Source organism: Apus apus, chromosome 1 (genome assembly GCF_020740795.1).
Source record: "Apus apus isolate bApuApu2 chromosome 1, bApuApu2.pri.cur, whole genome shotgun sequence".
NCBI classification, from domain to species: domain Eukaryota; kingdom Metazoa; phylum Chordata; class Aves; order Apodiformes; family Apodidae; genus Apus; species Apus apus.
The window spans coordinates 178,242,298-178,249,912 of NC_067282.1; positions in this window are offsets into that span (position 1 = coordinate 178,242,298).

Here is a 7,615-nt window from a genome sequence, read left to right on the forward strand (position 1 = left end):
TGCCCAGTATTCATTAAATTGTATGTTGCATTTCATGAATTGTTCAGACTCCATACTTTACAATATTCGTTGTTTCACAGCAATATTCATGACATTTAATAGAAATGTTTATATAATATTAAACAAAGCATAGAAAAAACATCATAGTCACAAACTTCATGTATCACAGGAGTATAAACTTCCTTCCAAGCTATAAGAGAACAGTCATCTTGCTTAATTTTTCTTATATTTCATTAGAGAAAGACAAGCAGTGTTTCATGGTAGATTCACAAAATCTTAAAATTCTCACCAGCCGTTTCAAATTACACAAAGCATGAAGACAGCACAGCCACAGCTTCACTGGAATTGATTTTAAATTAATAATAATAAAAAAAATACCTCCCTCCTGTCATAGCAGGAATGCTGCTCTGACAGACCTTCAGCAGAGGCTGCATAATGTTCTCCTGGAGAGCACAGCTTTCTAGTTGCTCATAATTTCTACCTCTGTATCCTGAAGTATATTATCTTAACACTAAGGATCTGACCAGTTGAAGTCTCCAGCCTTGCAGCTTGCCTTTCAGTTTTCCAAATTCATACTTCAACCTTAGCTTGCAGCTAATTAGGCATTAGTTCACCAGCCATTCAGGAAAAGGCTTTGTTGGTCAGGGAAGCAGAGGATAAGGTGGGTCTCCAGGGGGAGGCCATCAATTCTACCAATTACAGTAGCTGTGAGAAGAAGTGGATGCTTTACAGCACAATGCATTAGTGCAGACAAACCTGTCACTGTGCTGAGCCACACTTTGGAGAAGGGATTCCACTAACAAAGAGAGACACATAATGTAACAGCAAGGAAGAGTAGCTAAGGTTCTTTAATCAGTTCCACTCTGCTGAAAATCTATCATGTCCTGCCTGCAGCAGCTGTCCTTTCTTTACATCAGCAGAGCAATATCCCATCACCAGCCAGGACAGAACCTGCTCAGGCCTAATTGATGGCTGGTGAGCAGAGGCAGCTGGTTTCCAGCTGATGCTGGTGACTGGCTTTTGCAGAGATCAGAAGACTGGTAGCGGTGTGCTGCTTCCCCAGCTTTGCTGGTGGTTTGGCATATCTCTAGAGACATAATCTGTCTCATGATGAAGTTCTTCACTCAGGGCAGGTCATCCCACACCTGAGGAGCTGATTTCTTTCTCCTTGTGCCTTTAAGCCTTTTCACACTCCATTAAGGGCATCCAGGAAAACTTGTTACTGGACACTGTTCCTTGCTTATGACCTGCCGGAGCTGTCAACAAAGCTGCTTGTTGTTGATGAGCAGAGTGGAGGCTGTAAAGAGCAGGCTCTCAAGTGTGTCTCTGCAAGGCTGTGTGGATGTTAGGCTGTGGAGTGCATCACTGTGTCTGACACACACACTGCTAATGACCTGGAGATGACTGGCAACCTCAGGAGGACAGAGGTCATGGAGATGTGTTAGCAGCTTTTGAAAACCGAAGTTTGGTGCTAACCAGATCTCCAAGTAAGTAATCCTTTAGGTAAGAAGTTAAGATTTCTCTTCTGGGTTGTATATATATATATGTTTTTAATTTTTAAAAACGTGCTTTTCTGTACTCAGCTACCAGTGCCTGGGGATGGCAATAAGTACAAAACACTGATTAATGTGCGTGACTATGCCTGAATCACAAATATTCTACCTGTTATGTTAAAGCACTCAGTCAGTATGTTTTGCTACTGCAGGGATGTTTTGTGTGGGCAATGGGGAGAAACACTAGCATTTCTTCTGTAGTTTCCTCAGTTACTTTGTAGGAAAAACTTCCTCTAATGGGAGTTTATAAGAAACTAGCTTATAATTTGGCTCATGATGATTGAATTAGTAGAGAGAAGACAGTGCTTTGATCTAATTTTTTGGTTCCTCCTGAGAGGAACATGCTTATTTGTCAAGAGAGGCCTTAAAATATTCTCATATCCTCAGCTCCCACTGAGCCAGTAAGTGAAGCCTTCAGCTTTTCCACAAGCAAAGAGCAAAGTCTCATGTAAGCATTTGACACAATTGAATCCCACTTAAAGATTTTCTCCTGTTTATGTAAGAATGAGAGAGATACTGTTGACATTTGTGATTCAAACTCCGACACTGACCACTTTCTCTATAGGTGACAGAACTGCTTCACTATATAAATATTTAATAGTCATCTTTAGTATTTCCAGACCTGACAGAGCTGAAGTACAATATACTGAAGAGACCTGCTTTTTAAATGTATGTGGGGGTTGAGAGAGGAAATTCTCATGCTTACTATTTGGAGAAGGGTAGAACAAACTGACAACCACATCAGGAAAAAAAGAGTTGTCAGAAGGTACTGGTAATGCCTGGAAAGCACTGCTCACAGTAGGATGTTCCTGTGAAGCTGTTTGGTGCCAGCTCATTAGAGGGCTTTGGCAAAGATATTTGGCATAAAATAGATTTTATTTAGAATTAGGGACTCTGCTGCTTTGCTCTTGGCATGGAATGAACTTGCAAATTAAGCTGTCTTGTAATATAACGATATTACCTTGTGTTATGAATAATTTTAGAATTAGAAACATTGATCTGAATAAGAAATGAAGACTTCTTAAGAAGTGGAGAAACATGTACAGCTGACATTCAGGGCTGTATGCAGAGGGATGTGAGGAATGCTCTGCTCACTTTCCCGGCGCTGCGGCAGTGGCTGCTCCTGAGCCTGTGGGCAACACCTGGGTCCTTGTTTGCTGAGGTTTCCAGTGGCTGCCTCAGTGGTTATCTTTTTATTAGGTTCAATTTCTTTAAAAACTTTCCTTCTTCACTGGACATCTCAGGTGGCTTAATATTAAAATTTTATACTTGCCAGGGGCTTACTTTTCAATTAGGACAAATTTGAAAACGCTAAGTTAGGTGGAAGAAAGCTTTAAACACAGGGAGATGGTGGCTGAGCATGTGATGCCTCTGTAAATGTTTGATGAAGCACAGGGCTCTGTTCTTGCTGCCTGTACACTGCATGGGGCAAAAAACCCAGGGATGGTTGTGCACTTTTGGAGCAACTCACTAAGTATAAGTTTAGCTTGTTTCCTAAAGTGAATTCAATACTGAATAAGCAAAGCAAAACAAAACCCTAAACCAGTCTTCGGGGTTGGTGTACTCCTTATAAAAAATGGATACATTTTGGTATGATCAGCTTATTTCCCTCCACATGCCTGACACTCACAAAATTTCAAGTGGAGAGACCTTGCTTGGCATTTCCTTGCAAATAGCTCTCCCTCAGATCAAAGATGCCATCAAGTCATCTGAAGAAAACTAAGTATGGAGCACTACAGCTATTTTCCTCTAGCCTCAGCATACAGGAATGCAACATGCTTTTCTGCATGTGTTGTGCTTTAGCACTCACGAGTGCACTTATGGAGGCAAGTTTTGAGTCACATGCTGTGTCACACTACAGGGAAGAAGAGTATCAATTATAATCCTGTGAGGAAATGGATTTGACTAACTGAATATGCAAATGCCAATTCAAAATAAAATTATGAGCTCTTCCTGATGTGCAAAATGCCACTGGTGAGAACATTTTAATATATGAGTGCTTGACTTTAAGAGTGCAGTTTATGAAGGAGAGAAAAAACATACGCAAGTTAGTTTCTTCTTGTATTGTTCTTGAGGCTGTTGGTATTCTTCTAGCTTGGAAAAGCATAGTCATCATGAAACTTTTAAAGCATTTTTTGACATTTAAAATGCAGCTTCCTGTGCTCGTGTTTATGCACAGTTTCCTGAGATGAAGGGTTTTAAGTAAATACCACTAGTTTTCCTGCAAACACCTCAAGGCTGTGCAGGATGGGATTTGTTGGACACAAGGACAAGCTGCTTCTGGAACCTTGCACCCCCTTGCCCTAGTAAATCAACAGCTGTTTGGCAAGGTGACAGGAATTTTCTTATTTTCCGAAACCTTGGTATTTACAGCTATTCCCTCATGGCGTGGGTGGTCACAGTTCACTTCCTAAGGCTGCTCAGTGAGAACAGCACCTCCCACCTGCTGTTATAGTAGTCCCTGGTGGAGCAGTTCTTCAGTCTTCACTGCAGAAGTGTTTCACTTCACGTGGCGTGGTGGGCTGGCTTGGAGATGTGCTGTACTCTAAGAGAATCACACTCTCCTGAGTGGGGAAACCTAATCCCAGACAGCTTTAAATATCATGTAAATTAGCTGGAGTGTTGCCAGTTGATCCCGGGCTTCCTATACCCTCAGTGAGCTCTGTAACCAGGCATCTAGTTAAATGAGAAAGTCTCTTTCTCCTCTTACCATCTCTTGTTTAGAGCACGTTTGGAGGTCTTGTTGAATCATACCTACGAAGTCAAGCCGTCCAAAGACATGAACAGGAAAAATGCTTATGGACTCAGAGGTGCTTGTAACCCTGAGCTGGGTGGTTTGCTACATGCCACCCCTGTGGACTGAAGGCTTCCAGCCAGACACAGAAGAAAACTGAGAGGGCACTGGCATTTCATTGACACCTGTAGGCACTGGTGCAGAGTTCAGCCCTTGGGGCTCTGCGTACATGAAGTGTAAGAACTGGAATTACCTCAGGGATCTGACCCTTGTACCTGTTCACTGCAAACTGGTCTGATCACAGCCTTAGTGCCAAACAACAGCCTTACTGCTGGTAGTGTCAACTGGGCTTCTTCCCTTCTCTTTTCCTGTTTAAAACACCATTCTAATGGTTAAACAAGACTCCAGAAATTAACTTTAACATTTTATTCCAGAACAGATGTCACAGTTCCCAGCCCCAAGCTGCTTACCCATCTGCAGCTGAACTTTCAGTTGATGTTATTGACAGCTGATCAATCACATACCTTGCTGGTGGCTTAGGGAACTGCTTGCATCCCTTGCCTTATCCTCATGTCTGGGGTTTGAAAACCTGGGGGGGGGCGGGGAAGCCCTGCACCTTCACATCAGGCCACAGTAGGTGGCAGCTCTGGGGCTGGGCCCCCTTTTTTCCAGGAAGAGGGCAATGGCCAACAGGATTTCTCATGAGGGCACCCAAATGCACAAGCTTGCTGTGCAATCCGTGTGAGGCTGGTAAAAAGCTCAGGTGAGGGAAGGAGCCATTTCTGTTTGCTGTAGAAACCCCAACAGAGGCTAAAAACTGGGTTGGATTTGTGTAGGTGCCAGGGTGGAAAAGTGCCGAGTCCTACTGTGTTGCCTCTAAAATCCCAAGGTTTTAAAGTATGTTGCTTTTGCCCTTTAACTTTCTAGTACATAAATCAGTGTTTATTAGAGTGTAGGATATTTGGAACAGCCGAAGCACCAGCATGGGTGTCCAGACTGCAGATACAGGATGAACACCTGCTCTCACATGAGGGCTGGGATGCTTTCACTGCGCTGCCTGTGAGCTCGGTGGTTATTCCCCAGCCTTTGGGTGGTGCCGTCCTCATCATGGCTTCATCTGAGTGGGGTCTGGGGTCCATCTGGTGGCTTGAATAGGAGCTCTATCTGAGCTACAGCAATCAAAGTGGGGATTTTTGCTCTGGGAAGGACAACACATAAATAAATGAAAAGTGAAAGATGGATGAGCTGGAATGAGCTGTGAACTGACAGCTTTGTGACCAGTTTTGACTTATTTTCTTGTTGCGGTCTAAAGCCGAGTGCCTCGTAAATTCTGAAGACATCAAAACTGTAACTAACACATCTGAAACCATGCTAGAATCACTGGAAATATGAAAAGCAGTAATTATCTAGAAGTTACCTAGGAGTAAAAATGAAACACAGGCAGAGCTGGCTTAAGTTGTCTAAGGTATCTTCCTCACCAGCGATGGCAGAAGACAAGAAATCTTCAGTGCTGCAGCAGATGCTTCATGCACAAACACCACTGTGGGAATGGGCCCGAGGGTAAGTGACATCCACTACTGCCTCCATACTGTAAAAAATCCACTACTTGGCCAACCATAGCTGTACAGCACTACCTGATTTCAGACACTGTATGAAAAATATAATATTCATAATTTTTTAGAAGCCATCTTCATAGCAGTGCATTAAATGGTACCAGGACATGAGCCCAGAATGGAAACTTGCCCATCTACCCTGTCTGAATGAGTTCTGAAGCCTCACTCTAATTTTAGGTCTGTGAATCCCATTCTCCTGGCCACAGCACTGAATCTAACCTATGTGATAGTCTTTTTTCCCCTCTTGGCTTTTTATTTTCTTCTTCTTTCAACTTCCTTTTGATTCTTTTTTTCTTCCTTTCCTTCCTGGGAAAAGAAGTAACCTTTCTCTAAGGATAAAAATCTTCATACTATTTTGCAAGGCAGAAGAAATCTTTAGGGCTTTCAGCTATATAAACTTAATTTGTGAGGTTCCCCCCCTCCATCTCTCTTAATGGATCTCCTATGCATTTATAATGTACTTAGTATCATGGTATCTAGGGACCTTATACGTAATTTATAAAGTAAATGTTTTTTTGCAAGAAGTTTCTCTTCTGGCTATTGTCAATCTCTGACTCAGGCTTTTCTCTCTGATTTGCAAAGTGTCAGTTTGTACTCCTGATACAAACTGTTTTACAGTCTCCTGGCTTTGCCTTTGTGGGATAGCAAAGTCATGTTCCATAGATTTATTTTCGCAGCTGTTAGCTATAGAACTGTCTGTAATCTGGCTGCATTTCTCCATCAGCTTCCACACTGGCATGACTCAGCCCTGGTGGTTCCTTAGGTCCATGCAGAGCAGTATGTAAGAGTCCAGGATGTTCAGTACACCTTAAAGTGGTCATATGAATACTACATAGGGAAAACACTTCAGTGCTGATGAGGAGCAAAGTTTTAAATTTGTGTCATGACTTGTAAGCTGCTGGATGCTGCAGGCACCTGTTGGGAATAGCTTCCTACTCAGTATCCCAAAGAGTCTGATTCACATTGTGAGGCACAGGGTGACCAGCCCTTCATGGTGCACGTCTGGTCGTGTGAGGACATTGTACTTGCTCTGGGCCTGAATGTCCGAACAGGAGCTCTAAAATACTGAGGGCCTTTATTTGATCCAGCTTCCCAGGCTCCAGTGCAATACGGTGGAAACAGAATAGTTGTATTTGACTCCACGGTGCTAGTGGGCAATGTACTCAAGAGCCAATGGAGAATGGCTGAGTGCAGTGCTGGAGCAGTAGGTAACACTGATCAAAGCCTTTAGGCCTTCCTCCAAATCAATATGCTTGAATTTTTTTCTGTTACAAAGTATTGTGGGCTTTTTTTTAATAGTAAAGAAAATACTGGAATTCTTTATTTTCCTTGCAAAGTATTACTATATTTCATCCCAGGTACTACTCAAGTGTAATCAAATACTGTACTTTGCATGAGTGTGACATCTTCTTTCCCAGTAGACAACTGCATTGTTGCACAGAAGGCTTTTCAGAAACAGGACCATTTTCAGAGACAACTGAATTTGAAAAGCTTTTAAAAATACATTATTCTTCCACAGTAATACCGTAAAGGAAGTATTTTCACTAGATCTGCTTAGGATACACTTGTTTTCCAACACTAATACATAACAGCACCGAAGGGGAAGCATTGTTTGAGCATTCACCTGGCTGTTTGCACTGACTTCCTTCCTAGACCACCAAAAAAGATAACGAACAATCCTCCCACCCCCAGAACTCCAGATCCTGTGCCACGGA